A 13111-nucleotide genomic window follows, 5' to 3' on the forward strand; every position below is an offset into this window, starting at 1 on the left:
TAAAGCCTCTTTTAATTGCCCTACGTAGATTTGATGCTGGCTTAATTCTTGTCCCATTTCGGGCGCGTAACTTACCCTCAACTCCGACGCAGCAGGCTCCCACGACGGTCGGAGGGATTTTTCTTTCACTTTAGTCGCCAGCCTTTCTATGCGCCCTCTTCCTCACACAGTTCCCTCGTATCCAAGCCCTGCGTTTGGGCGCCACGTGACCCGTCCAGCGGGATCATTAACACAGACCTTGAAGGAGGGGGTGGGAATTTAGAGAGACAAGAGACACAAGAAATGGAGACAAGACAGTATCCTGATCAAGTCTCGTTTAATGGCGGCAGTGCAATGCCTTATATAGGCTGGCAGGGAAGAGGAAGGGCTCAGAGCAGGCGGGGAGGAGAATAATGAGAGACCTCACCAGGCGCATGCTCGGTAGACTTAGTCTTTCCCGGGCATGGGAGGTTATCTAAGCGCGGGCGGGAAAAGTTCGCGCGCGCGGGTAAAGTTGATGATGAAGAACCAGGAAGTGCGCCATCTTGTCTCCACAATGCGGAGCTTAAGCAACAGAGGCCGCGGCAATTTCCGGGCCTCACGGCTCCGGACATACATGTGTATATAAAGATGGAAACAATAGGTATTGGGAACTTCAAAAGGGGGGATGCTGTGGGGTGCAGGTTGAAAAATTACCTATTGGGGAAAACGTTCACTATTCAAATGATGGGTACACTAAAAGCCCGGGCTTCACCGCTATGCAATAGTGTACATGTAAGAAATCTTCACTTGTATCCCCTAAATATATAAAAGTTGAGAAGATAAAAATTAATAGTGTACATGTAAGAAATCTTCACTTGTATCCCCTAAAGATATAAAAGTTAAGAAGATAAAAATTAAAAATAAATATAACTAGTTTAGAAACCTTGTAGCTTTACTGAATTATCTGCAGGGCCCAAAGTCCAGATAACAATAAAATGTTACTTTGCTTTGGTTTGCCATTATTCCTTGGGCAGCATTTCTCTTAGCAATCTCATGGGAAGAAGTACCTGTATTTCAGAGTGGAATTCAAAGTTTCTTGAGTTCCTTTGCCATAATACCATCTAATAATTTTCGCCACCTACTGAACTAGGACATATTTTTTAATCACATAATTTTAACAAATTTAAAGATGTCAACCAATGTTCACTAGGTCATCATGGTAAAGGAAATATAACTGCCGTGTCTATTTCTCAATCCCAGGTGCCTACCCAAACACCATGGAGAAAAAGCAGAGATATTTGTGGCCAAACCTTAACCTGTGTGAAGCTAAGGTCACCAAGGACAGCCATGACCTCCCCCAGAGTCCCATTTTGCTTCTGTTTCAGTAGAGTTCCAAACCAGATATGCCAATGTTCTAATCAGGAGATAAATAACTTTGCTCTCAAGGGAGAACATGTTTCTCTGACTAGACAGTGGGATGGGTATGCCTGGGTAATATTGGTTTCTCTGTACCAGGGAACTGTGTTGGGATCAGCTGAGGCCACGGTTACTTTGAGACTGACTTGATGTGCTAAGAGATTCCAAGCTTAATTCCCAAGCACCCATTCACCAAGGAGAAGCCAAACGTTTACCTCTGGATTCCATTTAATTAGGCTATCAGTAGCCAACTCAAGTGGTTAATTAACATCAAAGAAAAGGAGCCTAAATGTTCAATAGCAAGTCCTCCCCAGAGCCTCGTTAGGAAAGCTGAGATTGGACCTGTCCCTCAGAGGCACCTTCTGAAATGACAGTGGCTCAGAAACTTTTCTGACACAGCATCATGAGTGAGGCCTCCCGACTTTTCCCTTGGGCTGCTCTCAAGGGGCCATATTCTACTTTGATTTTAAAAAGGGGAAAGACGATGCCATAACTCAGAGGCTTTGCCCACTCCCATCTGAGGCCAGTCCTCCAGGGCAGCATTGGAGAGAGCTACTGAGTAACCAGTTTGAGAGAGATAGTATATTTAAACCAGTTTTAGTCAGAGCCATTTTTTCATGTGTTCTTTGAATAACATCATTTTTGAGGGATACAAATTGATTCCCCTATTCCTTTTGATCTCCTAATTTAAAACCCGGTAATGATGTCTACTTTATCTAAGGCAGGGATTTTCAGCCTCCTCTGCCCATTTAGCCACCCGGGAAGCTTCACAGAAGATTCCGATGCCCAGGCCACACCCTAAACCAATTAAATCAGAATCTCTAAGGATGCAACCCAGATATCAGTATTTTCAAAGCTCTCAGGTGATTCCAAGGTGCAGCCAAGGTTGGGATTTCTTTAGAGGGTCCCTATTGGCTTGTGTAATTTGATAGAGCCAATGCTGTGAGTTTAGGGTTAAGCAAATGAATGACCTCCTTCCCTTATCTCCTGAGTCTATTTTTATCTATCATAAGTTTTGGGGTTTTCTTTTTGCTTTTTCTTAGATTTTATGAATCAATACTTGATACTGAGAAAGGTCATAAAGAAAGCACTCTGTTAAAAATAATTTAATTCAATTTTTCTGGTCTTACACATTTCTATTTTCCTTTATTCCCCTAAGTCCACAGATAACACATGAATACAGTCTAGTTGTGAAATAATTCAAACAGAAGTTATAAAGTAAAACTTAAAAGTATTTCTTGATTCCCACCCACAAACCCATTGTGTGTAAAAACATCTTTATATATGCAAATATAAATATTAACAGCCTTGAAATCACACAGTATAAATATATTATTTTGCATCTTAAATTTTCATCTAATAAGATGTCTTGGAGATGGTTCCAAGTCACTAGTATCTACAATCTACAGTATTGTTTTTAACGGGCCCTTAGGATTTTAACAATATTTTATAATATGAAGCTACTATAATTTATTTAAACATTCCTTTATTATTGGACATATCAATAGTTTCTCTTTCTCTGTTACAAAGCTACTGTGAACATCTTGTACATACATATCGTTCAAATGTGTTCTATGCCTTATATACATACATAAAAGTAGAAGTTGCTAGATACTATAAAATTGTCCTTCAGAAAAGGCATTTGTATGCCAGTCTAGTGTTTGACAGCACCTGTTTCCTCACACAGTCAACACTCTATAGTGTCCACATCTTTCATGTTTTCCAATATACTGATCAAAAATAATATTTCTTTGTTCCTTTAATTTGCATACCATTATAAATGTTTATTGACCATTTTTCTTTCTTCCACTGAGAATTATCTGTTTATATGTTTTCTCATTTTTCTATTGAAACATTAGCCAGACTCGGCTGGGCGCGGTGGCTCGCGCCTGTAATCCCAGCACTTTGGGAGGCCGAGGCGGGCGGATCATGAGGTCAGGAGATCGAGACTATCCTGGCTAACACAGTGAAATCCCGTCTCTACTAAAAGTACAAATAATTAGCCGGGCGAGGTGGCGGGCGCCTGTAGTCCCAGCTACTCATAGTCCTAGCTACTCCTGAGGCTGAGCCAGGATAATGGCGTGAACCTGGGAGGTGGAGCTTGCAGTGAGCCGGATCGCACCGCTGCACTCCAGCCTGGGCGACAGAGCCAGACTCCATCTCAAAACAAAAACAAAAACAAAAACAAAAAACAAACGAAACATTAGCCAGACTAGACTATATATGCTGCACCAGCAAATTAATCTCAAAACCTCAATATCTTAACACAATGAAACTTTATTTATTGCTCACACTATGTGTCCACTGTGAGTCATCGGGGCGCTCTATGGATAGTGACTCAGAGAAAGCCACATTGATAGAGGTCCACCACCGCATATCCAAATCATACAGACTCCTTAGCAGAGAAAAACTAAGAGAATTGCTTGTGGGTTTCTTTTGCCTTAACCCAGAAATAACACACATCACTTAAATTCATATTTCTTTGGACAGAATAGTTGTGTATTCACACCAAACTGCAGAGAATGAGAAATGTAAGTTTTCGTATGCAATATTTGGTAAACATGACTGTCTCTACCACAACTTGGAATATTTATAATTTCCATATTGACTTATTGAAATCCCTTGTATTATATGAATAGTAATCTTGTCTGCTGTGCATACAGCCCTCCATATCTGTGGGTTCCACGTGTGTGGATTCAATCCATCATGGATTTAAAATATTAGAAAAAAATTGCAACAATAAGAAAAAATACAAAAAAACAGTACAGTATAGCAATTATTTATACAATATTTATATTACCTTAGGGATTATAAGTAATCCAGAATTATTTAAACTGTACTGGAGGATGTGCATAGGTTATATATAAATACTATGCCATTCTATTACAGGAACTTGAGCATCATGGATTTTGGTATCCACAAGGGTCCTAGAAGCAATCCCCTGTGGATAAATCATATAAATGTGTCAAATATTTTTTTCTAATCCTTGTGCTTCTCTTTTAACTTTTTTCATGGCATCATTTGTCACACGCATTTTCACTTTTATATAGTCAAATCTGTCAATCTTCTAATTTAGAGCATTGGGGATTCTATTTTGCTGAGGAAGGGTTATTTCATCTCCAAAATTACAAAAAATATTCTCCTGTATTTCTTGTTATAATTTTATAAATTTTTTCCTTTAAGATGTCCAAATACATTTGGAATCTATTTTTACATATGGTATTAGGTAGAGATCTAAATTTATTTTCTTTCAGTCAAATATACAATTGTCCCACAATTTTCTTTCTTGTCACATTCAAAAAGCTAAATGTCTTTGTGTATAGGTTTGTGTCTGGATTCTACTCTGTTCCATCAGATGAATTGTTTCTTTCTCTACCAATACTACGTCATTTTAATTAACATAGCATTGTATGTTTTTCTGACTGGGAAGGAAAATCCACTCTCATTGTTTTCTTTTGTTTTATTTTTCAAAATTATTTCATTACTTTTGCACATTTTCTCTCCTTCAAAACCTTTGTAATAGATTTGCAAATTATGCATTCAACAAAGATCTAATATCCAGAATCTACAAGGAACTCAAACAAGTCATCAAGAAAAAAACAAATAATCCCATTAAATCGTGGTTAAATGGCATGAACATACTATTTGGATTTTTTTTGAGACAAGGTCTGGCTCTATGCAGTGGCGTGATCTTGGCTCACTGCAACTTTTGCCCCCAACGCTCAAGCCATCCGCCCACCTCAGCCTCCCAAATAGCTGCGACTACAGGCTTGTGCCACCATGCCTGGCTACTCCTTTTTGTATTTTTTTAATAGTGATGGGGTTTCGCCATGTTGCCCAGACTGATCTCAAATTCATGAGCTCCAGCAATCCGCACAACTTGGCCTCTCAAAGAGCTAGGTAGGATTACAGGTGTGAGCACCCATGCTAGGCTTACGAATAGACATTTCTTAAAAGAAGATATACAAATGGCCAACAAACATATGAAAAAGTGCTCAACATCACCAATCATCAGAGAAATGCAAATTAAAACCACAATGAGATACCACCATACCCCAGCTGGTACAGCCAATATTAAAAAGTCAAAAAGTAGTAGATACTGGTGCAGATGTGGTAAAAAGGGAATGCTTATACACTGCTGGTGGGAATGTAAATTACTACAACCTCTGTGGAAAATAGTACGAATATTTCTCAAAGAACTAAAGTAGATCTACCATTCAATCCAGCAATCCTACTACTGGCTATCTACCCAAAGGAAAACAAGTCAGCATGTCAAAAAGACACCTGCACACATATGCTTATCACAGCACAATTTACAATTGCAAAGATATTGAATCAACCTAAGTGCCCATCAACTGATGAATGGATACAGAAAATTTTATATATATGTGTGTTATATATACCCCATGAAATATTAGCAATAAAAAAGCATGAAATAATGTATTTTGCAACAACTTGGATGGAACTGGAGGCCATTATACTAACTGAAGTAACTCAGGAATCAAAAACCAAACATATATTCTCATTTATAAGTGAGAGCTGAGCTACAGATATGCAAAAGCATACAGTTGGTATAATGAACGTTGGAGACTCATAAGTGGGAAGGATGGGAATGGCGTAAGGAATGAAAAATTACCTATTAAGTTTAATGTACACTACTCAGATGATGGGTCCACTAAAATCCCAGACTTCGCTTCACCACTATACAATTCATTGATGCAACAAAAACCACTGGTACCCTAAAGCTATTGAAATAAAAAATTAAAATAAATGAAAAATAAATAAAAATAAAAATAATCCCACTTTTTAAAAAGCTGAATAGTATTCCTATTGACATTTTGTGAGGATATATGGAATATATGTATTAACTTAGGGAGAATCAACCTTTTTTAAAAGCATAGAGTCAGACATCTCACTGTGTTGTCCAGGCTGGTCTCCAACTTCTGGCTGCAAGTGATCCTCCTGTCTTGGCTTCCCAAAGGGCTAGGATTACAGGTGTTAGTCACCTGTAAGTCACCTGGCCAAGAACCAACATTTTTTTACTATACTATCTTTCTATCCAGGAATATGGATTATGTGACCAATTGGTGATCTCTGCTAGCACCAAGCAATATACAGAACTGTGAAGGTGCATGAGATAAGGAACCAAGCTACCTGGGTTTGACTCCTCTTTCTGTCATTAATACCAGCTCAACCTTGCACTAATTACCCAGCCTAAGTTTCCTCTTCTGTAAAAGGTTAATAATAAAAGTACCTATTTTGTTGGTTTGTTGTGAAGATCAAATGAGATAATTTATGTAAAGGACCTGAAAGGATGCCTGGAACACAGTACATTTTAATAAATGTTAGCCATTACCTTCCTTTATGTCTTTTAGTAAACATAAGTAGACAAGTAGACTTCTTAAACTCTCTTAGCAAATTGAAAATTTTTTTACTTGATTCTATTTTAGTAAACATAAAAGTTTAAGTAGTTTTTTTGTTTTGTTATGTTTTTTTGTTTCTTTTTTTAAGACAGAGTCTCACTCCGTTACCATGCTGGAGTGCAATGGCCTGATCTCGGCTCACTGCAAGCTCTGTCTCCCAGGTTCAAGTGATTCGCATCCCTCAGCCTCCCGAGTAGCTGGGACTACAGGCACACACCACCATGTCTGGCTAATTTTTGTATTTTTAGTAGAGATGAGGTTTCGCCACATTGGCCAAGCTGGTCTGGAACACCTGACCTCAAGTGATCTGCCCACCTCAGCCTCTCACAGTGCTGGGATTACAGGCATGAGCCACAGTGCCTGTTCTAAATAAACTTCTTAAACTCTCCTAGCAAACTTAATAATATTTTACTTGATTCTGTTGGCTATTTTGGCAATCATATTATCTATAATAATGTGTTTTCCATGCTTCTATTTCAATAATTATGCCTTATTCTTTTTTAGTCCCTCTAAAAGATATGTATCGGGAGAGAAAAATACTACTCAATAAATAATTGGTGATTATATTGTATTGAATTATCTTGATGTATTAGACAACATTTCTGGTAAATGTTAAATAAATGCAAAATATGGGCCATGTTTGTCTCTGACTTCAGTGAGATTTCTTTGGTATTTCGCCATTACCTATGACGTTTGCTGTACTTTTTTTTTTAACTTCAAGTTTATCAAGTTTATTAAGTCTCACCATGTTTCTTACTTATTAAGAATTTTTAATCAGATATTGTTTTAAATTTAATAATCTTTTAACATGTATTAAGAAGCCTTATGGTTTTTCTTCTGTAATCTGCTAATGTAGTAAAGTTCAATAATACATTTTCTAACGCTGACCCTTTCTTGGATTCTTAGAATAAACCCGAATTGGTCATGATGTATTTTTTTATTTCTTTAATAATTTATATTATATATGTACATATGTAATATAAGTAATGTTAATGTTTATTGATATTATAGTAAAAATTTGTGTATACTTTTCTAAGTGAGACAGTCTTATTGTTTTCTTTCTTAATGTTTTCCTTGTCTGCTGAATGAGTTAAGAAGCTCTCCTTCTTGTTCTATGCTGTGGAACAACTTATATGATGTAGAATTATCCGTTTCTTGGTGTTTGCTGGAAGTCACTGGTAAAACTACATAGGCATGGTGTTTTTATTTGTGAGTTTTTTATTGAGGTAAAATGCACATAATATAAATTGGCCATATTGACGTGTACAATGCAGTGGCATTTAGCACATTCCCAATGTACAATCAGCATCTCTGTCTAGTCCCATATTTTTATCACCTCAAAGGAAAACACCTTTCTCCTTAAGTAGTCACCCTCTGGCCGGGCGCGGTGGCTCACCCCTGTAATCCCAACACTTTGGGAGGCTGAGGCGGGCGGATCACCTGAGGTCAGGAGTTCGAGAATAGCCTGGCTAACATGGTGAAACCCCGTTTCTACTAAAAATCCAAAAAATTTAGCCAGGCATGGTAATGGGCTCCTGTAATCCCAGCTACTTGGAAGGCTGAGGCACCAGAATCGCTTGAACTCGGGAGGCGGAGCTTGCAGTGAGCCCAGATCACACCACCACACTCCAGTCCAGGCCACAGAGTGAGACTCTGTCTCAAAAAAAAAAAAAAAGTCACCCTCTCAATTCCTTCTCCTCCTCCTCAACTCTGGTGAGCACTCTGATCGACTTTCTGTCTCTATTGATTTGCCTACTCAGGATATTTCATATAAATAATGGAATTCTACAATATATGACCTTTTGTGTCTGACTTTTTCACTTAGTTTACTGTTTTTGAGGTTAATTCATGGTATATTATGTATCAGTACTTTATTCCTCTTTATGGCAAGTAATATTCCATTGAACGGATATAGTACATTTTGTTTATCTAAATATCAGTTGATGGACATTTGGGTTGATAGCATTTTATGACTCCCATGAATAGAGCTGATATAAACTTTTGTGTACAAGTATTTGACCACCTGTTTTCAGTTCCTTCGAGTATATACTTAGAAATGGAATTGTGGGTCATATTGTAATTCTACATTTAACTTTTTGAAGAACCACCAATCACCTGCACAACTTTACACTCCTACTAGCATTGTGTTAGGGTTCAATTTTCTCAACATCTATCTTCCTTTTTTAAAAAAATTATAGCCATTCTAGAGGGTGTGAAATGGTATCTCATGTGGTTTTGATTTGCAGTTTACTAATGATATTGAGTATCTTTTCATGTGTATTTACAAAGAGCTTATGGTTACCATTTCAAAATTTAACTAATACTGAATAGTTAAAATTTTTAAACTAGCCAGTGAAAGCCTCCATAATTAATTAGGCTCTCCAGGTTTTCATCTTTTTTGACCATTTCAATTATTTATATTTTATGAGAAATTCATCAGGGAATTGTACACAGTTTTATTTTATTTTAACTTTTCTTCTTATCCTTAATAGTATTTAATTTAGTCTTCTCTCATTTTTATGAATTTATACTTACTAAGGGCTTGACCACTCTACCAATCTTTTCAAAAAACAGCTTAGGTTTATTAATTGGATCTAACATTTTTATTTTCTATTTCATTAAATTTGCATTTAAACATTAATTCCTTCTTACAATTTACTGAAGTTTATCTTATTGTTCATTACTTGTTTCTTTAATTAAATGTTTGTTCTTATTGTTTTTATTTCCTAATAGGTATATGTCTTCTGAGTTCTACTTTATTCTTAATTACACAGTAGTGAGAATCAGCTGAATGTCAGAATCCCTACCAGCAACACTGGCTACTAGAAGTAATGTCTTCAAAGTCTTCATAGAAAATTATTTTGAAACCAGAATATACAAAACAAAAATGAATAGGAAGGGGGAGATATTAAACATCCCCCATGAATGTGGGAGACATTTTCTTTTTTCAGAAATCATTAGATGAAGTCAAACAAAGTTAAGTAAATATGTAAAATTTTGAAATACATTTAGCATGTTTGACTCAATAAAAATAAAGATTTGTATTCAATAGAAATATGTTCTTTTCAAATACGTGAGAATTATTTACAAAATTATTATGCATTAGGTAATAAAATCTAAACAAATTCCAAACATCAGAAATCATACAAGCCACATTCTCTACTGTAATTGGTTTAGAAATTAAAACAAAAGAATAACACAAAAGTAATTCAAGACAAATACTATATGATTGCCCTCACATCAAATATCTAAAGTACATAGTCAAATTCATAGAAACAAAAGAAAATGGTGATTTCCAGGGAAGAGGGAATTGGCTACTTTTACCTAGCATAATTCTCTGGAGACTAATACAGGTTGTTGTGTATATCAATAATGTGTTCCTTTTTATTACCAAGTAGTAGCCCATGGTATATAAGTATCACAATTTCATTAACCATTCCCCCATTAATGGACATCTGAGCTACTTCCAGTTTAGGAACATTATGAATAAAGGTGCTATAAGCATTTGTATATAGGTTTTTATATGAACATAAGTCTTTGTTTCTCTGGGATAAATGCTCATGAGTATAATCATTGTGTTGCATGGTAGTTGCATGTCTAGTTTTTTCAGAAACTGCCAAACGTCTTTTCAGAATAGTAAATACTTTTTAAAAATTTCCTTATGTTCAGTTTTTCAAAATTGCACTAATTGGTCCAATCCACATTTATAAGTGCTATAGGCAACCCCAAAGAAGACACAAAGAAGAACAAAACAATCTTTATCCATCTGCACTGTGAGCATGTGTGTAAAGTATTACTTGTGTTATATTAAAATTTTAAATTAAATGATGGCTCCAGCCCTTCCATAATGCATAGCCTTCAGGGAAGATAGCAGTGTTCATCAGATTGCAACATGAGGCTCAGTGACTTATGGGGCTTTGCTGTTAACTTCCTTTTGGGAGAGACTATTCTAAGTGAGACATTTTAACATCATCAAATTATAGTCTGGGTGCAGTGGCTCACACCAGTAATCCCAGCACTTTGGGAGGCTGAGGCAGGTGGATCACCTGAGGTCAGGAGTTTGAGACCAGCCTGTCCGACATGGTGAAACCTTATCTCTACTAAAAATATAAAAGTTAGCCAGGCGTGGTGGTGGGTGCCTGTAATCTCAGCTACTTGGGAGGCTGAGGCAAGAAAATTGCTTGAGCGTGAGAGGCAGAGGTTGCAGTGAGCTGAGATCGTGCCACTGCACTCCATCCTGGGCAACAGAGCAAGAATCCGTCAAAAAAAAAAATTAGCAAATTTTAAGTAGAATACCTTTTAATTGCTCTGTGATTCCTGAACCAGGAAATAATTACAGAGTTTCAGATTGAGATAGTATGCATTTTATGAGATAATGTAAATAACTGTTTTCATTGGATTGTGGCATCTCTAAAGAAATTATTGGTATTAGAACCTTTCCACAGTTGCTAAATCTGGCAAACCTACAGCCCTTTAAATGTGTCCAGAAATAGGTTGTTAGAGAATTGAACTCGAGAAAAGAAGACTATGGAAAAGAAAACTCTCCTCTGGGTAAGATAAATGTGACTTAAGGTTATCCTGCCAGGATAAGAAAAGATCAGAATGAGTTCCCTTTAACAAAGAGGGTGCTGCCAGTGGCATCTAGGGGCAGTGAGAGCCGCTATCTGCTTTTGTGTTCTCTGCATTGTGATTTCCTTGTGTTAACTTTAAGTCTTGGTAGAGTCTGTTAACAGGGGTCCCCAACACCTGGGTTATGGACCGGTACCAATCTGTGGTCTGTTAGGAACAGCAGGAGGCCACACAGCAGGAGGTGAGTGGCAAGCAAGTGAGCATTACTTCCTGATCTGTGCCTCCTGTCAGATCAGTGGCTGCATTCGATCTCAAAGGAGCTCGAACCCTATTGTGAACTGTGCATGCGAGGGATCTAGGTTGCCTGCTCCTTATGAGAATCTAATGCCTGATGATCTAATGTGGGACTGTTTCATCCCAAAACCATCTTTCTCCCACAATCCATGGAAAAATTTTCTTCCACAAAACCAGTCCCTGGTGCCAAAAAGGTTGGAGACCACTCTGTTAATGCACGGCCTTGATCAGGGTGTGTCTTGAGAAATAAAGGGAGGTGGCCTCAATCTCACTTTGTGGTGAGGCAAACTAAAAAGAACTGCAACAGAGTAAAAAGACACACTCATGGGGAGACCAGTGGGGATATTCAGTCACAGAACCTGGGGGCTTGACCCGGGAAAGTAGACATTTCAAGGGAGGAGCAACTCTACTGATGGATGAAGAACTTGTAAACATTTGGGTTATATAAGTTCTATCACTAAAATTCATACAAAGTTCTCATTCCATGCCATAAATATAAGACAGTATTTCCCTTGTCTTTCCTTTAAAAAGTGAGTAAAATTGACACTCCTGCATGTTAATTCTGAGCCATCACATACCATGACAATTTGCTTTGAAAATACAGGATGTAGACAAGGGAGAGAATTTGAAGAACATTGAGCAGAGAAGGGACCAAATTATAACAAAAAAAAATTTTTTTTTGAGACGGAGTCTCGCTCTGTCGCCCAGGCTGGAGTGCAGTGGCTGGATCTCAGCTCACTGCAAGCTCCGCCTCCTGGGTTTACACCATTGGCCTGCCTCAGCCTCCCGAGTAGCTGGGACTACAGGCGCCCGCCACCTTGCCCGGCTAGTTTTTTGTATTTTTTAGTAGAGACGGGGTTTCACTGTGTTAGCCAGGATGGTCTCGATCTCCTGACCTCGTGATCCACCCGTCTCGGCCTCCCAAAGTGCTGGGATTACAGGCTTGCGCCACCGCGCCTGGCCAACAAAATTTTTTGTAACTTGAAAAGACCACTCTGGTCACCAGATGGAAGATAGAATGGGGTTGACAGGAAAGAGTCCATTTGTCCATTCACCCTGCTCTCCACTTGTGTCCACCCTGCTCTGTGTTTCATAATGTCGAGACTTGTTTCACAAGTCTCCCTTTCCCTCCAGGCAATGCAAGATACTGGTAAGAGATCCTGAGGGAGGGAGGCGGCAGAGATCAGAGTAATTATTCCATCAATTTCCTTTCTGCTGGTCACAGTGAATTAGCTGTATCCATCTAACAAAGGCCACAGCTCCTATGAGGCAACTTTCTCCATATGGCCAGCTTGTTCAGGTTCTGAGATCTACTCCCTGTGATTTTTCCCTTCAGGTCTACAGGTGTAATGACTCTCTGTTGTTGCCAGCCCAAGAGTACTGCATTATCCCTTGAAAATTTCCTTATACCCTACTCCCACTTCTGAAAATAATCCCTTCATCAGTCT

This window comes from Rhinopithecus roxellana, chromosome 16 (assembly GCF_007565055.1).
Source record: "Rhinopithecus roxellana isolate Shanxi Qingling chromosome 16, ASM756505v1, whole genome shotgun sequence".
Classification (NCBI taxonomy): domain Eukaryota; kingdom Metazoa; phylum Chordata; class Mammalia; order Primates; family Cercopithecidae; genus Rhinopithecus; species Rhinopithecus roxellana.